Source organism: Magallana gigas, chromosome 1 (genome assembly GCF_963853765.1).
Source record: "Magallana gigas chromosome 1, xbMagGiga1.1, whole genome shotgun sequence".
Taxonomy (NCBI): Eukaryota; Metazoa; Mollusca; class Bivalvia; order Ostreida; family Ostreidae; genus Magallana; species Magallana gigas.
In genome coordinates this window covers 23017478-23041031 of record NC_088853.1, presented here as the reverse complement: position 1 = coordinate 23041031, position 23554 = coordinate 23017478, and the positions used below count along the sequence as shown (strand labels likewise).

The window sequence follows — 23554 nt, the reverse complement described above, 5'->3', positions numbered from 1 at the left end:
TGGCATCATACGAAAGTTCTTTTGATATTAAACATATTTTGTACAACAAGTGTTTAGAAATTCTTTGCCGTTTTTGAACTATCTGGGATATGACATTTAAGGGGCCGACCCCTAATCTCCTTATTGGGGCCAGATAACGAAAATTTTAGGATTGAATATTGTTTAAAACATCATTCTAAGCATCTTTTATTCTATATTGCTTTTTAAAATATTTGTCCTTTTTGAGATATATTCGATTGAAATTTTGGACTTTTGGCCCCTTAAAACCCCTAATTACGTAACGCATAATAAAATTTTTATAATGTATAGTTTTATTAGTGAAAGATGAACATTTTTGCTTCTTAAACATATTACAAAACATTTCTCAGTAAAGTGCTATATAAGAAAGACTTTAGAGCCCTTTCGGCCCCTAAATTGAAGGGCCAGCCCCTTTTTCTTGGCATCATACGAAAGTTCTTTTGATATTAAACATATTTTGTTCAACAAGGGTTTAGAAATTCTTTGCCGTTAAAGAGCTATCTGGGAAAGGACATTTTAGGGGCCGACCCCTAATCTCCTTATTGGGGCCAGATAACGAAAATTTTAGGATTGAATATTGTTTAAAACATCTTTCTAAGCATCTTTTATTCTATATTGCTTTTCAAAATATTTGTCCTTTTTGAGATATATTCGATCGAAGTTTTGGATTTTTGGCCCCTTAAAACCCCTAATTACGTAACGCATAATAAAAAATTTATAATGTATAGTTTAATTAGTAAAAGATGAACATTTTTGCTTCTTAAACATATTACAAAATATTTCTCAGTAAAGTGCTATGGGAGAAAGACTTTAGAGCCCTTTTGGCCCCTTATTTAAGGGACCAGCCCCTTTTTCTTGTCATCAAACGGAAGATCCTGTAAATATAAATTTTATTTGCTCTATATGTTATGGTAAAATATTTTCAGGAAAGGAGATAAAGAACGAGAACCATTAAAAATTACGTCGTTTTTTTAAACTCGATTTTCGGGTCCAGGCGAGCTTCGACGCCTTTGAAGCCAGACAACCACAAATGCCTTTAAACACATCTACAATCTTTTGTCTACAATCCCTGAAAATTTAAATTCAATATCTTTTTTCGTTTAGGAGGAGATAGCAGGACAAAATGACCCTCTAAAAATCACTAAAACGTCAATATCTCCCGAACGGAAATGACGTCATTAAAATAAAAAATTATGTATAAGGTTTTTATCAATATCTACAAGATCTGAAATTTTCACGAAAATCGGTCAAGTCGTTTTCAAAAAATCGCTTGTACAAAAAAGCGTAAGAAAAAAAAAATAATAAAAGGGAAAAAGAAACAAAGCAATAACAATAAGGTCTTCCGTTGGAAATGGAAGACCTTAAATAACGATTAGATTAGAAACGAATAGAAACGTTTAGTCACATCCATCCATGAGTTAATAAGCAGTCGTAGTAGAAACGTCAATTTTATACTAAATAATGAAACAATATCATGAAACAATTTCAATAGCAAACCGTCAACCATCTCAAAAATCCATAAAATTAAATACAAATTCAAAGCAGAGCAACACGGACCTCCAAAAAGATAGAGGTAGGATCAGGTGCCTAGAAGGAGTGAGCATCCTCTGCTGACCGGTCACACCCGCCGTGTGTTCCTTGTCACAGTTGGGCATTTCACAATCAAGGTAATGTCAAAATCGGGAAAATGTCAAAATAAGATAAAGACGAAAAGCCGATGACCAGGTTTGCCCGCAATGGTCAAAACACACGACTTTAGCCAACACGAACCTCCATTACATTTGATGTAGGATCAGGTGCATCAGTTAAAAGTTTAAAAGTTCTGTTACAATTCTCCGCTGTTAACAATGGCATAATGTAATGCAGTGCATAACGGTAAGACGAAAAACAATTGCAATTATCACATCCTTAAAAAATATAAACTGGTGATTTCTCATTTTGAATGTACATTCGCATGGTTTTATCAAACAGTGCTGGCATATGTTATTTGTAGTTTTAAACCTTATTATAGATAGTTTTTAATTCTCTGAACTTTAATATAACATAATCGAAAAATTTTAGGCCTCTTGTTAGCATGATATTAAGATTTTTGTTAAGAATTAGATCATGGCAAACCTGTGTGGTTGGTTATAAAAGGACAATTCAGTTGGGTTTTTTGTTTTAAATTTTCTGCATTCATTTTCTATAAGATAGCATTACATAAAAATTCGGTCAAGGTTTGTAGGATTTTGATACAGATACGAGAAATAAAATACTTGTATTGTTTGAATTGAAGAATTATAATCATTATTATTAACCTAAAATATAATGAAAAAAAAAATTGAATGTGCTGACAAATTCCCCATTTAGTGTTAAACATACATCTCGGACAGACAACTGCTTGAGCGTTTTATGTATATAGTTGAGATAAGGGCTAAATGTTTTGAAAAGCTTTTAAAAAGCAAAAGTATCACGTGATTTGGATAAAGGTAGTACAATCATTTGTTTCATTAACTTCGTCATCGTTTACGTGTGCCCTTGTTTTCATATGTATACCCCCTCCAAAAATAAATAAATAAATAAATAAATGAACCGAATCTACTTGGCCGGGAAACTTTTCACACATTTACGTAAAAAGAAGTAATTGACAAGATATGAAAACTGTTTTACATTACTCAAAGGCATTAAACAGAATGCAGACCTTGGGATTACTTTACTAATATTTTTCATACTGCACGGTGAATGCCTGAGTAACTATATGCATGTGTATCAGAATGATAGGGCTGTTGCAACCACTATTGAAATAAAACCACTATTGAAATAAATTATTTCAATAGTGGTTGGGAATGCATTTCATTAGAAAAATCACTTTGCAACCACTATTGAAATAAAACCACTATTGAAATAAATTATTTCAATAGTGGTTGGGGATTATTTCATTTGAAGAATCACTTTGCAACCACTATTGAAATACAACTACTATCGAAGTAATTATATCAATAGTAGTTGGGGATGCATTTCATTTTAAGAGTCACTTTACAGACACTTTTAAAGACTAATGTTTCATTATTTTTTTTTATTGTAGACGAGAATGAACTTTTTAGAAATATTACTTTGTTATTAATATTGTAACGCAAGCAACACTTTATCTAACGAACAATATCAGATACAAAAGGTAGGTATTATACTTGCATATTTTACGGTATTAATAATCAAGACTAAAAGGAAATATGGTATAATGTTACAATTTTCACGGGTGTGCAAAAATATATAACCAATTCACGCAAATTAAAATGCAAATAAAAGGTATTAAAGACTTATATTTTACAGTAATTATAACCGAGACTATGAATTTAACGTACCTCTTTTCGGATTTTTACTGTTGTGCAGAAATAAAAAAAAAATCTCGCAGAATGATGTATAGAATTGTTTTCATATTTTTTTCTTTACCTTTTTCTTTCTATTGATATATAATGTGAAAATCGTTAATCATTTGTACAAGAATTAACACATTGGAAATTACCGGAACTTCAACTCAAACCCCCTGTATATTAAAATAAATCAATTAAGGATACATGTAATTATAAACATCACTATTAAGATAAATTATTTCAATAGTAGTAAGTGATGAATTTTATTACGACCACTATTGAAATAAATTATCTCAATAGTGGTTAGTGATGAATTTTATTACGACCACTATTGAAATAAATTATTTCAATAGTGGTTGAGGATGAAGTTTATTACGACCACTATTGAAATAAATTACTTCAATAGTGGTGGGTTATGAAGCTTATTATGAGAAATAATTTGCAACCACTATTGAAATACAAACACCATTTAAAATATTATATAACATATATCATCTTTATTGAAATATATTATGATAATCGTAATTGTATAGATGTATTTCAGTACAAGAATAACTGTGCAGTATTGGGAATAAATTTCATTTTACATATCACATTTATGCTATTTTTTATGTAAAGGTCGTGGATGTACTTCATTTCAAGTATCAATTTGCAAATAGTAATTCGATATTTTTTTTATAAATTATGTATAATTGTTATTTCATTATATATATATATATATATATATATATATATATATATATATATATATTAATATATATATATATATATATATATATATATATATATATATATATATATATATATATATATATATATATATATATATATATATATATATATATCCAAAACCGCGATGATGTTCATTTGAATTTTTGATTTGAATCCATTTGGGATGTCGTACAATACGCATTACAGATGAAACGACCATCATATCGCCACGATTCTATCAATCTAAGGTGAAGTTTTCGAGAAAAGTGTATGTCATACGACATTTTATGCATTTCATGTTTGTGAAGTATCATATATATATATATATAATTCATATTTATTTTATAAAAACAAAAAAAACAAAAACAAAAACAAAAACAAACAAATAAAATTAAAGTTTATCCCTCCTCTCAATCTTCAAGCCCAAAGATAAGATAAATAAGTTGTTATCAGAGATTGGTTGTCAAACTTATACATACATGTGTTTGACTCTTCTCTAACAATGCATGTTAAATAAAGTGCGATATCCCTTGAGCCCTTCCAACGATTGATTTAATTTTTTTTTAGAGAAACTGCATATGCATGCACATCACGACTTGATCTTCTAATGTTGCATAAAAAAATACTTGAGACTCACGGTCAAATATCTTATATGAATAGTAAGGAGAATAAGGACATCCGTTTGTAAAATGGCTACAGTTGACGGAATCCACTCTTGAATGACGTTTGTTCAAGAAGAGACAAGTATCTGAAATATAATCAAATCATGGCATTAAAAATCAAATCAAAACTGACATATGATATGACACCATTTTTTCATATTGTTTATTTATAAGAACTGTCTTGTTTTAAAAAAGTTTCGCTTTTGAACAGAAAAATGGAAGTTTTCATGAACAGAACAGAATTGATGACAATTTTTAATATTTTGTATTTAACCTGTAAAGTGATAACAAATGGATCAAACAAATGGTAGAATATTTTGAATTTGCATTAATATGGACAACTTTAACAAGAAAACCATTTAATTCGATTTTCTGTCCATTTCGATATGAAATAAACTCTTTAGAATAAATTATTTTGGATATTATCAATACCAATGAAAACAAAACTTTTGTGTAAAGTTTCTCTGAAAAATACATAAAAATACTCGGTATCAATCTTTAAATGAAAATAATTCTAAAATTTTATTTGATTCGTTTGCAGCCTTTTTAAAAATATATACATGTTTGTATTTTTCTATCCACGATTCGTTTAACGAATTGACCTGCATTAAATCATTAAACAATTTTCCTGTATTTTTTTTTCTTTTTGATTTATTTTCAAAAAAAGATATTAGTCTTCAAGATGATACTTAACAAACATGAAATGCATAAAATGTCGTATGACATACACTTTTCTCGAAAACTTCACCTTAGATTGATAGAATCGTTGCGATATGATGGTCGTGTCATATGTAATGCGCATTGTACGACATCCCAAATGGATTCAAATTAACATCATCTCCCTTCAAAGCACTGTTCGCGGCTTTGAATACATATTTCCAATCTCTAAAATCATTTTCTGAAATGTATCAAGGTACGCTGATTGGGTAAAACCATGACGCACTGGTTTCTTTTTATCATATATCTTGAGATTTTTCTTATATTATTTTTCGGTAGTACAAACTTGTAACACGTTTGCAAATAAGAACCGGAATTTATACGGATTTGTAATTACATGAGAAGAATATGCAATTAAGAAACATCGTTCTGCTAATGATTTTTTTGATAATAACTTGTAATGTCATTGGGTTTGCCACATTTTGTTTCCAATTTTTTTTCTGGTTCAAAAAAGTGAACCAATGTTTCGTCACCAGTAACAATATTTATAACAATTGTCTATGATTGAACTTCTGAACGTGAAACATGTTATCTTTGTACTCCAACCAGTTTTTATGTCATCTGTCAATATATGCGGTATCTGTATGGCATAAGTATTTTGTATTATCAAAATACGATCAAATGAAATGCACCCGCCAACACGATGTGCTAACAGCATAGACAATATGACGAATTGTGTATCCGCCTTCTCATCCTGTATTTTCTTGACGTTTAAGACATTTGCATTAACTGTTACGGGTCGGCCTGACTTTTCCGGTTGCTTGAATGACTCTGGGGCTAGTCAGGAATTCCTTTGTCATCCTACAAACTATTTGATAAGATACCTTATTTGACCCATTAACTCCGCAATTCAGTAATTACCAAATATGTATTGTGCAAAATTTTATATAAGTCCAACCATTTTTACAACACTGGTCAACGACTACCTCTATTGAAATGACTTTAAGTTAAAAACTACTAAAGAATACTTTTTGAAAGGTATTAGATAGTGTTATTCACGAGTAACACCATCAATGAAATCGTAAAAAACGTTACAATGCTGTGCCTCAATACAAATTACATTCAAACAGCCCTCTTAGCATCATTGGAAAATATAACACATCAGTAAACAATATTCTTTAATACATATGGATACATTTTTTTCAATTACCTTTTGTAATCAATAATTGAGTGTATATATAACAGAACTCTAACAGTCCTGTGATGTCTTCGTTTGGAAAACACATATATCCATTATTTTTTGTGCAGTTTATAGCGGTAGACCTCTCTTTCCATTCTTTGTCATTTCCAGGACAAGAATCTGTCGAGTATACTGGAAATTCATAACCTTCCAATCTTATCTGAAATAAACAAATACATAATTTTAAATTACATTATTCTCAAGTTCATATCATTGTTTTACTCAAAGATTGTTGATTTGTTAGACGTTATTGTAAACGCATTTGGAAGCTGAACACTATTTGTAATATTTTTTATCTAAGTTTATATCCTATTACAACCCTTTATATATAAGCTGCTGATTTCTAAACAGTTCGAGGTATATTTCTTTATATGACACATCTTTGGCGTTTTAATTTAGAGGCAAAAAGGTCGGTAAGGGCAAGATTTAAAACATATCACAAATGACTAAAGTACAAATAAAATGTAACACATGAGTTAAACAGATTCTGAAACAACAGTTTATCCAAAACTTGATGGTTTGGGGAGGAGAGATAGTTTATTTTGACTGTAACATTTAAAACTGTCCTGAAAAGTGTTTGGGAAACAGTTCCTTCAAAATTAATTTTTCAATGTGTGAATTTAGTGTAAAGGACTGCGAACGATAGCATTGTCTAGCCGCCTAACTAAAAGTCATTTTTTTAAGTTGTCTAATTAAAGTTAATTTTTTTTATAATAATGTAATCATTTATGTATATTTTCATTAAATATAAAAGATTTGGTCGAACAAAGAGAGATAACTTCGTATTTTGGGTTAAAATAGCTCATTTCCTAATTGAAAATAACGGAAAACGGAAATGCTTTTTAAAACACCCCCCCCCCATGAAACAAAAATTCCTTTTGAGGGGTTTTAACTATTGTTATTTAGCATTTTTTTACCAAAGGGTTTGTTGTTTCACGGGGGGGGGGGGGGGGGGACATATGTCTACAGACCGAAATACATTCCAAAAAAAGAATTTTGCTTTGTAAATTTTCGAAAACTAATTAACAGATTAACAGAAATTTTACTTAAATATATATCGTAAATATGTTATTATTAAGTTTTTATGCACATATTGGCTGCTAAATAAAATTTCCTCACTCATAGAGACCGGTTTCAATAAAAATAATTTAGAACCCGCGTTACCAAAACTTTTGCTTAAAAATAAATAATTTGATTACACATTTTATTTTGATATAAATTGATAAGGATATGATTTTACTTTTTTGTAGAAAATTTAGTTTTAGAATATCTCACAGAAATTCCGAAATATATTTGGATGTTAAATGTGGGCGGGAAACGGGCGTTAGCGTTCGCAGTTCTTTATCTTTTAAATAAAAGTGGGAAGAGGACTTCAGAACCAACTGAGTACTACATTAATCTTTTTTGCGTACAGTAAATTGTGTAAATTTCTCTTTAAATAAAAGTGGAAAGAGGACTTCAAAACCAACTGAGACTACGCTAATCTTTTATGCGTACATCACTTGACGGATTTTTAAAATATTTTTTTTCTACAAATGCACGAAAATCAAAGGAGTCCGACCCAAGGTATGAGTCCGATACCTTATAAACTCGCCCTACACTTTCTGACCTAATATTATCGATTCTGAGTATTTGCTAGAAATGTAAATCAAGTATATAAAACGAATCAGCACGGGGTTTTTTACTCGAAATTGTCACAACCAAATTCTTATGTGTACCCTAATTTTTTGTTTAATACGGTTTCATTCTGTTTATCATTGTGTAATACTATACAAGTGCTAGTTTCATTTGATACAAAATCCAAGTGACTTTAATCCGACATTGCGTTCCCTGTACTCTTATTTGTTATATCGTTCATCACAATGAAAGTAGGATTTTAAAGCATATATAATGATTACTCATCATAAAACTCAATTATAGTGTTGGAATATAAGTGGAAGCAGGAGCTTTGGTAAAGGTAGTTCATAGTTTAGACAAACTTTGTATATTTATGAGTATAGATTTCATCCTATTTATTTTGAACAACACTACATGTACTCGCAGGACAAAAATACTTAATAGTTATTTATCAACTGCCGTCGAAATGAGTCCCTTCAAAATCAATGTCTCATTTATTTTTGTATATTTTTAAAATCTATGTATGTTTGTTTTTTCTTTTTGACTATCTTTGTATTATTCATCTAACTAAAGTTCTTAAAAAGGTACACTAGCAGCCCATAATTGAATTTGGTTCTTACACATTCATTTCGCTGGGTTAAGGAGATTAAAAGTATTCCTGGTAGAAAAAAAACCCACAACTGTATATCCAGCCTCGTCATATCAAAGCATGCAAAAATCGAATAAATAAAAAGGGCTTTGTAGGTTGTTTTTTTTCACGTACACTTTGTATTCATTTCAATTCAGGTAAATAAACAAGAAGTTTATAAAAGGGTTGTGTCTGACTACATGTATATACACAAATTGTAATAGATACAAGAAACATGTAGAGTAATGTGATTAAGACTTCCTTATCCTAAAAATCCACAAAATTCTTTTTCATCAATGAGGTTTACCGCACATGTATGTGGTGGGGAACTAGTTGCGGTGCAAATTGAAAGGGGTCGACAAATAACCCATTGTTGTTGTCTCATTGTGCAACCAAACAGAGATTTTCCCATACTCAAATGATCTGCAGTGATATCATACAGTTTGTAGAATTACACAAAACATCAGCGATATGGATAGGGAAAGATTCGATCTTGCCAGATATTGACTGGAAAATGATATTTCCTACAAGATAGGAGGGAATTTGAGACTTTGTTTTAACAAACCCTCCTAATTTGGTTTACAGGTGGCAGATATAACAGGTATTTATGACACTGATAGCAACGCTTACGTGAAAACTTAGTAAACCAAATACCAGAAACCAGCGCGTAGAAAGATATTAATCAAGAAGAGTGCAGATTTAAATCTTCCCATAGTTAAATGTATGAGCCAGTGTGTCGAGGAATCCATTTAGAACACTCAATCAGAGTACTGAAAGACGGGGTTTTGAAAATTTGAACTTGTAATGTCCACGTTTTCCTCGAATATCTTCCAAAGATTATCAGTTTGAATTAGTTGTTTTAATCTAGTATGTTAAAATTCGGCTTTTTGCAATTGCCTGATACTTTGTCTAAATTTTACTAAATCCCGGACGGGACTGTTCTTAATAATTGTAGAAAATTGACACAACGGTATATTTGGTAAAATAATACCCCAAGGAAAAATTCTAAAAACTACAACTAATCGGGAAAATCAAAACAACTATATTTAGGTAGATAATTTAAATCATTTATTTAATTTTGTGACCCAAGGGAAAATCCACAAGTCGGACGGTATCTGTTATACAAGGTTTATGAAAACTCCGAAAACTCTCAAAAGGCTGAATTACCGAACAAAGTTAACATTTGTATACCGATAACAGACACAGGAACCTAACGTTTTAACTATTTCTTTTTACAATAAGATTATTCCAAGTACTCTAACTATAAAAAAAGTTCGTCACGGTAGCCATTTTGATTTTTTATAGACCGACTTATCTGTCACGACTTTCTTGCAGCGACTCATATAAAATTAATACGTAAAATAAATTCGTTCGCTACTTACTTCTTTTTTGTGTAAACTCATGCATCATCTACATGAATTACGGTACAACCGTTCCTTCCATTGAAAATCATACTCCGAATTCAGTCAATTGCTTTTCAAATCGATAAAACTAGAAAATTGAGACCAAAAATGAATGAATCACATCATATTTTGGGGTAGACCTTTCCTGATTGGCTGTTATATATGTCGTTAAAAATAAAGCAACATAATAATAAAGACATTAACTGATAAATGTACAGAGATAAGTCAGTTAAAGGACTGGTTGGAAAAAAAATAAGGAAAATGTCCAGATCAGTTTCTTAGTGCTAATGAAGGTGAGTTGGTTTCATGTCTATGAAAAAGAATTCACATGGCGGTAATATGTTTTACTAACAATTGATAAAGCAATAATTATTGTATAATAATTGTAAATTGTTAATTTTAGCTATTAGTTCAGAATTATTTGATTTTATTATTTCTAATATATGCAAAGTTAAGGCTTTTAACAGCGAAATTAACAAATGTTGTAGGACATTGTCATTTCAGGGAGTTGTGTCCTTTCAATACACTCTCGTCTATTAAGCGCACATTTTCATGCGTGTCTTGGAAAAAATGAACTTCATTTCGAAAGCGATTTAATCTGAATATTTTTCAAAGAGCTACAATAAAGAATGTGTAAATCAGATTTTAAATCTAAGATAAAAACATGTAGTTTTAATCTTCTTAAAATTGAGATAAATACTATTTATTTACATATACTACTACACGGTAAGTTGCCTGATAAAAAAGCATCACTGCAGCATTGTGAACATTAAACCGGAAAAATAATTGTTGACTAAAATCGTGACCATGCCGCTTTAATGTTAATATACATGTAATTGTACTATAAGTTAAACCCGAATACCATAAACTTAATATAGAATAATCACATCACCATTATTTTATAATGATAGTTGTTTACTTGGGGTAGGGGCCTTTGATGATTTCCAGCCTTATGTTCAAACTCCTCTTATAATGATTAGCGTACTATCCATAAGACCCTATATCTTAAAAAAGTACATATGACCACTTCATCATTGTTTCAAATTGGAAGTGGTGTGCCACTAGTAGATGATCATGAAAACTTAAAACCCTGGAGTAGCGGCCTTCGATATTTTCCGACCCGACGTTTTAAAATCCATTATAATGAAAAGGTGTACCTAAATAAGGCCCTATAGAAAAGTAATCTATAGAAGACCACATTTAGTCTACCTTTTTTTCTTAGTAGTTGTGATTTACAAATAAGTAGGTAGTCCTGAAAAAATTGCAGCCCCCAGGTTCGCAGTCTTCGATGATTCCGGTATTTAAAATCTCCTCAAAATAAAAAGTGTATGTTCAGTATGGCCGAAAATCTCGTAAACTTAAGATGACTACATCACCATTTTTTTTATAGTGGTAGTGGTTTACGACTAGTAGATGACCCTGACAATCTAAGTCCCCAAAGTAGGGACGTTTTCGAGCCCGATGCTTCAAATCCCCTTTCAATTGATAGTGTATTTACAGTAGGACTCCAATCTCGGAAACAAGAGATGAACAAATTTTTTACAGTGGTAAAGGTGTACCACTTGTAGATGACCCCAAACATTTCAGCCCCTAAGAGAAAGGCCCTCGATGTTTCCGAGCACAATGTGTATTGTTCCCTTTCAATTGTCGAAGGCTCCAAATCAAACACACTAGAAATAAAACATTATAGAAGGAGGTAACTGCTTGTCCAACATTAATTCTTCTATATGTTGATAAAAGGGAAAATGTCTGTTTTGAAAGAAAGTGGTAGGTAATTCGAGAACCCAATGAGTGCTACGTACCCTCCTAAGCGTACAATGCAAAATGCAGACAGGTGCACGTTAGTGCATGGATATCTATTTTTGTATTCTAAACCAAAGCCCGGATCCAAAGTATGAGTCCGATTCCCATGTGCATGTGTACCTTCAATTATTTATGGATAAATTTTATTATAACATAATCGTTTAATGCGGTATGTTTAAATATGTTTTGCGGTGCAAGCGTTTGGGCAAGCGCAGCATACATTTGAATCAAATATATACAGGTTTTCATATGTTTCATAATGATAATTAATAACGTGGTTTACCAAATGGATGTAGCAACGTGATAAAAAAATGAATAAAAATAGTATAGTTTACGCTCCAGTTAACATGAATAATTTTGTGGACAGTGGACAGTTTGATCCGCCATATATATTTAATAATTATGCTAAGGTCGCAAGCTTAGTGTAGATATTGTGACGTCATATTAATGGAGCAGGCATCATTCGACATTTTTCCGTCAAAGTATAAAAATGATCCGAACTGCCAGGAATATAGATTAAAATAAATATTAGGGATTAAGAACAATCCTACATATGTTTTGAAAAAACATGTTCATTACATACTTTTTATCATTTTTTTTTTCAATTAATACAAAGGAATATTTCCCGATAAAAATCTCGGTAGTTTCTAAAGAAGTCTGTTGAAAATGTGTTTTGTTAAATGAAAGAGGTGTATGTGGTTTACAGGTAGGACTTTTACCATTCCACTTCCACCATGGCAATTTAAAATATTTCTTTCTTGGCTCAATAATAAGTTCTTTGAACAATGTGCAGATTTCAAAGCAAATTTCCTCTGATCGTTTACTTTGTCTACGGAGCTCGCTTTTTTCAGTGCAAGATGTCATTTGATACATAGATTCCTCATAGTGTGTCCACTGTTGTTCTCTATTCATCTGATCAAGTGGGTATATCCCTCTAACTATTTTTAGAATCGGTAGGACAACAAAGAAGTGCCTTTAAGCAAAATAGTCCCTATACTTGCAGAGTGTATATACATTTATTGGGACATTTTAAATCAGAATGCTTGACACATGTCAGAAAAGAGGATTTGCAATTTTTAAAACAAGTGTCAAAATTGAATTATCATTTGAAGAAAAGAATTGAACTTGTTTGATGTACACCCTTTCCAAAACTGAGAAATTCCCTACTTTTACTTTCATTTTCAGAGTTTTTCAATACAGACGCGTTTTGGCGGAAAACGAATCTGACTTCAAACCACGAAATTTTAACAAGAAAGAGACAATTTGATGAGCTTTCATATAAGAGGTCCCTCGTTGCTGAACGAAAATTAGGGCCGGAGCTATGAACCATAACGTTAACATTACCGCCTATGGAAAATGCATTAGTGGACTATACCCAAGTAGCTCAGTTATAGTGTTGAGGTATCAAAAGTTGTTATTCAGAGCCAAATATATTGTTTGTAGAAATATGCATTTATATTTCATGACGCATTTTTCTTTTTTTGTGACAATTTTTGTATTACAAGTATTCATCCAGCTTAAATTTTTATCAAGCACATTAGGTGTCTGTTATTGAACAAAATGTACTTACATGTTCATTTGGCCGAGTTAAGGCAATTAAAAGTGCTCCTAGTAATAAAAAAACCGATGTTGTACGCAGACGCATCATTTCATTGGATGCATGCCAATATCGACGAAACTAGAACAAGCTTTGAAGTTTTCACAGACACCACTTCCCATTCCTTTACTCCGGTTGTAATCAAGCCGATTGACCCTTTAAATTTACCAAATACTCTATTGTGCGTAGTCATGAAACGTTTCAGTTACTGTTTGTGTGCATTTTTGACACGCATGTATCTAGAAAACTCTGGTTTATTTTATGCGATTTAATTTGAACTGTCAACTATACATTTTAAAATTCAAAGCCCGTCACACATTAGATAATGTAAAAGGCCAAAGTAAGACAGAGAAGTCTCGCACAATGTACAGTATACGGATACGAGTTACAGATATCACAAAGTAATTCCTTTGGTCCCTTGAACTTGCCTATAACCGAGTTTTACTGTAGAATCACCGTGCAAAATTCACTGTTCAATTATAACTTTATTCTGGACCATCATTCATTTTTACCATTAGAATAAAAAAAAACATACTAAGCAGTTCACGCGATTTGAAACCACGTTAGATTTGTAAAATTTGGTTTGCCTCGGACTAAAGGGACGGATGGTCATTTAGCAAAACGCGTCTTGTCTTTATTTCTATTACATGCCAGTAGCAAACTATAGTTAAGAACAAGAAAAACCCTAAGTCTTTTAATTTACTTATTTACAAGTATCATTATATATAAAATGGGTCCTTGACGAAGGGTGTCTTATTATTAAATGAAATAGACGTATGCGATTTAGAGGTAAGAAATTACGTTAGAAACGCTTCCTGTTCCACCATGTTGCTTTTCACCGCAAAGGATTATTGGGATATGTAGAACTTTTTCACATGGCCTCATAAAAATTTCTTTGAACAATGTGCAGATTTCAACTAGAATTTCCTCCGTTCGTACACGTTGTCTTTTATATTTTACGGTGTGACCGTCGGAGCGAGCGCAGAAGGAACCACACATCTGTCATCATTGTTAAATGGACTTGCCCTTACCAAAAAACTTTGGCTTTGTCTCGAAAACTTTTACCACCGCAAGGAACCCGAAGTTGTCAAACTTTTATTCCAATGGTCCCTTCCTAGGCTTATACACTTAAACAAACTACCACTGAGCATTAATAAAATGTTAAACATACTTATTTAAACATTATTTTAAACACAACGCCGTTTGGTTTTTTTTATGTAAATACAGTTATGTTTTATCATTCCATAACCTTTTAATGGACATTTTCGGTTGGACGAACATTTACTAAACAGCAACAACGATCTGTCAGTATGGAGCGCACTTCTCACTAAAAATGTACAGTGTCTTGTTGTAAATTTTTCATTAACCGGTTGGTGGTTTATACAAAATTTAAAACATGACAACTTGTAAATTTTGTATTTACTGCCATCCGGTAAATTCAAAATTTACAATATGACAAAAGTTTCACAAAATATATTGCGATAACATTATAATGACTTACACTTACAATGTGCTCGTTGTTAAACCGCAAAAAATGTATAAACTCTGGCCTTGCTACAGGTACATGTATATAAAATGGATCATTTAGATTCTATGACAACCTTATAAACTGGTACCTTAAGTATTGTGCACACACATAGACAGCAACCCCCCCCCCCCCATAAAACAAGGGAGTAGTAACAATATATTGTTTCATAGGCTTTCAGTTTTGCGGTTGATCTCTGTTTGATGATATAATTCTGTTGTATTTTCGTCTAACCCTGTGGTGTTTCTCTATTTATTTGCTGTTCATGATCAGTGAAGGAAGTCCTAATTGGATAACGATTTGAGCAAATTTTCTCAGCAAGTAAAACGCACTCCCCAGGAAAGGGGAGTTCTTTCCCGACAAAGTTAGAGAGGAGGGCGTACTGCTTGGAATCATTTGGACCTGGAAATCCAAACCGAATATGCCGTATTTTACACAAATTGTCAATACATGTACAACCTGTGCGTAAATAGCATGTAAACGTCTATAACCCGAATGATAAAGTTCTTAGGGTCTCTCTTTGGTCTGTATATTTTAAAGGATCTTCCATCTACTGCACCTACTGCAGATGACAATTTTGCCAAACAATTAACATCTGCCCCCATTTGTTTATGGTTGGCCAAGATGCAAATTGAAAACAATACACTTGAAATAACTCGATAAGATATGATAGTTCCTCTTTCAATGTTGTTACGCTAAATAAATGTTAAATAAAGATGATCGCATATGATATGTAGAGTAACATCTCAACCAAATTAAGAAGAGCAGTGCTCTGTTGTTTGACGTAATCAGGTGATGTGCTGGGATTGCATCGCTTCGAAACTCAAACATATCACGAGCAATATCGACGAACGAATCGGGAATTTCGCCAGTTATTTCATAAAATGAATACATGGATGTACAGAATTAATGACAAACATCTCTTCCACTTCACTCCACTGGGAGTTAGTTCTAATGAAGAAAGTCGTTCGCCTTGCTACCTCCCGCTTTCAATAGAATTAAATATTTTAGTGTTGTAATTTTTATCTAAATTCAATTGTCTTTTAGTGTATGATTATGAACTTTGACATGAAAAACTTATTTATTTGCCATATTAAAAAAATACAGCATTTCAAAAACATTTATACAAAATACATGCAGAATTTTAGTGTATTTTGGGTTCCATACAGATTATCGATAATTGCAAGTTGTAGTAATGTTCACCCAACCGAAAATGTCCAATAATGATCATTCAAATCAGTAAACAGTGTGTCTGTGTTATTTCTCATTTTGTTCATAGTTGTTACCTGTGTTTTATTTTCCTCTGTGACATCAATTTTGTTTTTAATCTGTTTTTAATCTGTTTAATTTTTGCACGCTATATAAGAGTTGTAGACATGTGCCCTCACCCTTTTTTAGTCTGTGTTATCCAATGTTATTGAAAGGTTTGACCACATAAGCAACTATAACAAATACATGTTGATATTTTAACAGTTTATTTTTTTTCTTTTATTTATTCATTACAAAATGACGTGGCTGCACGTAGTTCTAATAATGATTGGACTTTTCTTTTTTAACTTTTTGTCACCTACCTAACGTATGCATATATGATTGGATCCATAAGACGGTAAATTTAGCATGGAACTTGCATGTGTATTTACTAAGTACAAAAAGAAAACTAATCAGCCAAAGAGTCACTGTTAACACTGATACTGAGTACTTCCTACACTTAACATCCAATACAGATGCTTGATCCACCTCTAAATGATTCGCAGGAAATTAAAACGCGAGATCACTGTGACGTCATAGATAACGTAGGTTGTCGGACATATCCGATGAAGGAAATTACGTCATATGTCAGCAAAAGTTCAGATAGGTACAGTTTTTTTTACGTAAGCGTATGTGTTGTTTACTTTAATGTTTTCAAAAGGGTTTTTTATTGTTAAAAAGAAAATGATGTATGCGATTTAGAGGTAAGAATTTTCAGTAGAAACTCTTCCTGTTCCACCATGTTGCTATGCACCGCAAATGATTATTGGGATATGTAGAACCTTTTCACGCGGGTCCACAAAATTTTCTTTGAACAATGTGCAGATTTCGACTTGAATTTCCTCCGTTCGTTCACGTTGTCTATGGAGCTTGCTACGCGAGCGGCGCTTCGGACCGCCTCGCTGCGCTCGAAATTAAGCTTGCCGCACTCGCTATAATAAAATCAAATTTGTGATACTTTTTAACACAAATAGAGACACGTTATATTTTACGTCTATTTATTAATATTTATATTCAGTACATCTATATCTCGTACAGAAACATATGTATATTCAAAGCTTTGTAGAAATCTACAAATTAACCTGAAAAAATCTACACACCCCGTTTGTCGACTGGTTGAAACATTCAAAAACCTATAAAAATCACGGACTGCTATAAATGATAATGATGATGTAAGACACAAGTTTCCAAAAAGTTTATTTAGCTGTTTCTTTTATGTACATTTTTTGTAACACACGGATGTACTTTAATAATAGTTTAGTTAACTTTTTATTAAAAATTTTACATTCAGCTTGTTAATTTGTGTTAAAAGAAAGATGAAAATGTAAACAATTAAATGTTTTTCTGATGATTTATGCGGGTTATAAAGGATTCGATCATTGCACAATGCAATGTCGCCACTTTCATGTCTTGCATGAATCACCAAAGAGAGCATCTTATTGTTTAATTAAAATGTAATTTGTCCTTAATAAAAATAAGTTAAGATAATATCAATAGGGATACAATGTGTTGCTGAAGTAAAAATGTTACAATAGGTACATTTGAAAATATCCCTTACACTGTTTAAGATTTAAGTAAGTATAATATAACACTAACTGATACATACCCAATTCAGCAAAACCTTTTTTCATTCAACAAAACGCAATAATAGCAAGAATGCAAATCAAGCATCGCAAGAACACTAATAATGAGAGGCCATAAAATCAAATTATACGATTGTTAATACTGTTTTATCATTTTCCAACTAATAATGTCTCGCTATTAATTATCAATAACTATATCATATATACGTAAATGTTAGAATTCTTAAAATATCATACCAATGAATAAAACTTCAGGTAATGTGTTTTGAAAGGATGGGCAAATGTATAGCAATCGCAAAAAATGTTGCAAACAAATTTTAGCATTGACCCAAACAAATAGTAGCTCTTTTTCTTACAAAAACACATTTCATTTAAGTTCTGTTATGCTTTTCGAGTAAAATCGAGTAACAATTCAACAAAAACATTACTCAAAACTAACTTTTCTTAACTATTTAGCCTGTTTTGTCCCATTCGAAGTTCTGCACTTTCAAATATATACAAGAGTTCCCAAATTAATATAGCTAGTCACCCAAATCAACCACATTTTCGATAAGCACTTTCCATACAGCGATAGCGCTGAGGACTTTCTTGTTGTAAACGAGAATGATTCAACAGAGCTATATGTGTGTTATATGACTACGTGTAATGATACAATCATTCGTATTTGGACATGGAATCACTTTCACTATTTTGTGCTTTAAATTGAAAAGCGTGTTTTCTTATTTGGTTATGCTTTTTGGTACAAGAATATCTGTGAAGCAGGACTTGTTGTTCTATATGGACATTTCTGATCAAATATGGCGTGCCTTTTTTGTTATTTCATTAACGCAGTATGACTGAACGAGAGCTTGCTAAATCGACCCTCTTTGGTCATGTTGGTGTTGGTTTTACAGAAACGTCATGATTGAATTAAAGGTACAACACAGCTTTTTTTAACTGAGGTAGCTAAGTGTTAATTCTTGCATTTATTGCAATTTTGTTTTGTAATTTTGAACGATCGTTTAGCTGATTATAAATTTCCTTTTTCTCAATTATTAAAAATCTCATGTCATGTGCTTATTCTGATAAAGGTTATTCGCAAAAATTAAAGCCTAACATCAGTATGTACAGATAACATTATAAAATGATTTTGACCTATTTGTGCAAAAACATTACTGGCAGATTTATTGTAATGATTTGCATTTATTCAAAATAACGAGGCTAGGTGACCAATAAATAACATTTCGGAACTGCCATAATCTTTAAGATAAGTTATTTTAGGCCATAATATTTTATTCAGTTATGATTATTTATATTTGCTTTATATTCAGATTCTTTTCTTGTAACTTAAATCAACGTTTGTTGTAAAGGTAAATATAGCGTAATAATTGTCACGTCATTCCTCTTACGCGAGAAATATCATAAATTGGTGTTGATTTATACACATTGATATTGACAACAACTTGATGATTTATGAAATTTTATTTAAGATCTTATTGTGATCTAATTACGAGAGAAACATAAACTCTTCTAGCTTCTGAAAAATAAATCACGAATACAGCAATGTTTTTAGGGGGAATTTCTTAACAAGTTTGTGACAAATGAAATGCCAGCTTTTACAATGTACAATTATAAGCAATAATTAATTTCCATTTCGTTTTTTTATAAGACACTTGCCTATTGACCGATTCCGTATTTTTATTTATCAATGTTCTCATGCTTGTTTAGCGTTGTGACATCATCAGTATTTCTTTTTCCTCCATACCAACCACAACTATCAAACCAATCAAATCCAACAGAATCACTTAAATATGCCTGAAATACATGAAAATTGAATAAGCAAACCACACAATTAAAAAAAAAATTAGATAAATAATTTTTCACTCATTAAAAACTAACTTCATCTTTTAAACAACATTATATGTCTTGTTTATTAGTTTGAACGCCTTTAGTTGTTATTTCAGTTCCATAAAAATCTTATTTATTTTTCAAAGAGAAAACAAGAAGTCAACACGCACAAGTACGTGTATACAAAAATGCACCTCGGAGGGAAAAACAAGAAAAATCATCATTATTTTTTATACCGCCTCGCTTCATCTAGTATTCATCATCAATTGATTTACTAGACAAAAAAAAAATATTTTATATAAATGATTTCTTCAATAGCTCACCTACGCAGAAAACATAAGTACAGTATGTATGATCTCTGTCATTTACCTAACGTTAGTTGCTGGATAAGCCAAGATATCAGAGGTTTGTGGAAAAGCAAAATGGTTGCTGATTTCGGTGTAATAAGCGAGAAACAAGACAAAAGTAAGTCAATATACATGTAGACGTTTACAGATTTATGCAGGAGATGGGCACTTGCAGAGGAAACATTTATTAAGAAAAACATGTTTTTTTTTTATTTCTTTCCAAACAAGACACTGTAGTTATTACAATGTGAAGTAAAAGAAAGAACCGTGGAAAGTTGTTAGCACGTACGGCCGAAGAAACAAGCTGACCAACGTGTTTGCCTTAGTTTTCCACGACATCCCGATTCATTAGAAAACGCCAAAAACCCAAAATTATTGTAGAGTTTTATTAAATAAATACATGTATACGTTTGTTACCAAATTGTTTTCTGGTGAAATTCTCAATACGTGTTAAACACGTTTGTAAATTTGAAATTGACATTATGGCTAAATATTGCTTGTTTACAGCAAACAAAGTGTTGTGAGTAATTTATATAAAAACATGAAAAGCAAACAAAAGTAAAATGTTCCTTTTTAAATAAATACGGCTTTAATTAATCCAGCATATTAATTTTATTCAGAATTACAGTAATTCAAATTTGCTTCAATTAAGGCTTCTTAACGGTTTTTCCCAAAAATATTGCCAAAAAAAAAAAAAAAAATTAAAAACATGCAAGTGTGTCATTTAAGAAAAAAAAATAAAGTAAAAAACAGATACCAGCATGAAACCAAATGTTAGACCTAGTATATTTTACACAATTAAAAGTTGGAAATAATCGTTATTTTATTATTTCTAAATCTGCTTTAAAGTGAGGAAATCCATCTTTCTAAGTCAAGAATTTCTGATCCGCTCCGCTCTATACACATGTAAACATTTGACCCAGTAGGCAGAGTATGACTTAGAAACCTCGCTCGCTTGTTGGTGTCAAAACAGTTTGCATGATCCAATAAAGAACATCGTAAAAGAATAATTTAAACTGTGCATTGATTAACGTTGAACCGCTCTCAAATAATTTTGAGACAAACTATAAAGTAATTAACTAACTGCTATTGATTTGTAATCCAAGTGAACCCATCATATCTCTATTAACAACTTACCCATGGGATCAGCTATATTGCTTTAATGTTTATGTTTAAAACGCATTCTCTAATTGGTCAGAACAATAGGTCACGGAAGTTTAAAATGAGAACCCTCACTAGACGGCGTAATCGTTAGCCAACTATATTTCGTCGGTCTTGTCTGAAATTTAACTCATTGACTTTGAGAGGTAATGAAATTACAATTGTCTATATATTTCGACTGTAAATGAACACGTATCTCTATTTTTAGATATCCCCCATTAGAACCAGATGGTGTATTTTCTTGAAGCTAGTAGAGTTGATGTATATAACCTGTGTGTGTGTATATATATATATATATATTCTTCAAAATATGCAGTATCCTATTTTTCCTATATATATATATATATATATATATATATATATATATATATATATATATATATATATATATATATATATATATATATATACTATGGGTATACACTATTGCATTGTTCAAATTTAGCTTTAACACGAAAAAAATCCAAGCCAGTCTTTTTATTTAGTTATCATAAAATAAATTAGCCCAAAATCTAAACTGCAGCATCGATACATCCATACACCCACACATTAAATTTGAAGATTTACTTCCTATATAAGTATTATGTTCAAAAGACTAAAAGTTGAGTAAATACATGTACTATGTTAATTTCGTTATGATGTGTCACGGCGACCTTATCTTTTAGTTGCTTTGCTGTTCAGCTGTTCAAAAAAATATATAAATATTGAACTGAATCAAGATACTTACATTTTTGGATTCAAATTATTAGCTTTAAACTCTCTTAGTAAAGAAAATATACAAACTTTTTTAGTATCTGAACTTATAGTGTTAAGGAATTTTTGAATAATGAGATTTATGAACATATACGTACTGGGGGCGCCTTAATAACGACTGCGACGCTGGGTATGACAGAGGAAATGAGAAGCAAGAGCACGAACTTCCTCTAAAATTACACAAAGAAATATTTTTTCTTTATTGATTTTGCGTCTTACCTTAACATCCTCTACATAGAAAAAGCACATAGATTGTTGCTTTATGGAAATTGTCTTTGCTAAATAATAGTATAAAAAAAGTATGACGAATAAAAAAACATACGAAAAAATAGATACATCTGTTGGGTTCTTTACTGTCAATTTTTAAAGCAAATACTTTCGTGATTTGAATAAGAAGCACATAAGGTAAAACTCAACGCTAACCAGTGCATAAATTCGTTTGGCCAATATTTATAAAGAAAAATAGGATACTGCATATTTTGAAGAATTTCATACACAATTCATGATGAAATAATTAGTATAAAAGTATAGTTTACTATGCATAAAATTTGTCTTTATAATTAATTTCAAAGAAAAGAGTTTAAAAAAATCGAGGAAAGCAGTAATATAAAAAATGACAATAATGAAAGGTATTTTTGAAACAAAACAGTTTTTTATTGGGACTACATTTTGATATTTCCTAAACAAAAACTGCTTTGATGAAAGACTTCCAGAAGATGCTAAAATTTACTTAATGTTTTTGGAAACATAAAAACCGATACATTAACTGCTATTTGAATACATTCGTGAAGAATGATGTACCAAATGACATACGAAAACAAAGTTCACACTATTCGAAGGTAATTTTTAAAATGCAATTTACACAACAATTACTTCTGAAAATATCGTACCTTTACTATTGTGAATACAGTAACCATAAACGCTAAGGACTTCACCACTCAAGAGAACTTATGACACAACAGAATATATTGACGGTTATATAACTATACTTGTCATCATCAAGATTTACACCAGAGATCGTTTTTGCTTTTTTGTGCATTAGAGAGAGAAACTTGTGTTCATGTTTGGATATGTTTCATAGTCAAACTCCATTTGTTGAATTGGAATACGATTCATATCTGAAATTGTTTTGTCAAATTGCACACATGGTAAATATAAATAGACCACACTTGTTACGAGATATGTTTCTATCAAAATCATTATATAATTTGAATGCAGTGCGTGATAATAAAAAGAAACATATATTCGAAGTTGGATTTGTTTTGTGATATAGAACTATCAAATTATCAAATTGTGCACATTGTTGTTATTAAACCAAACTGATTTCAAATCTTGCCTCTTCAAATATTAAAGTAACTGCGACAGCTACAAAAATTATGTCATCATTATTGGGAGGGTTATACAAAGGTTTTATGTTAAACTCA

General features: G+C 31.3%; 2 long non-coding RNA genes across 3 annotated transcripts; both read right to left on the bottom strand.

Moving 5' to 3' along the window:
• Window positions 1-4487: 4487 nt before the first annotated feature.
• LOC105346871 (uncharacterized) lies at window positions 4488-13840 on the bottom strand. 2 transcript variants are annotated; one of them, XR_010714994.1, is made up of 3 exons: window positions 13660-13840; window positions 6609-6798; window positions 4488-4827 (listed from the first exon to the last, which is right to left on the bottom strand). It is a non-coding gene; the product is annotated as an uncharacterized lncRNA (long non-coding RNA). The 2 variants fall into 2 exon arrangements; XR_010714995.1 differs by lacking the exon at window positions 13660-13840 and adding an exon at window positions 8876-9082.
• A 5648-nt stretch (window positions 13841-19488) lies between these two features.
• LOC136273501 (uncharacterized) lies at window positions 19489-23168 on the bottom strand. Its single transcript, XR_010711664.1, has 3 exons — window positions 23021-23168; window positions 22229-22300; window positions 19489-19836 (listed from the first exon to the last, which is right to left on the bottom strand). It is a non-coding gene; the product is annotated as an uncharacterized lncRNA (long non-coding RNA).
• Window positions 23169-23554: the final 386 nt, after the last annotated feature.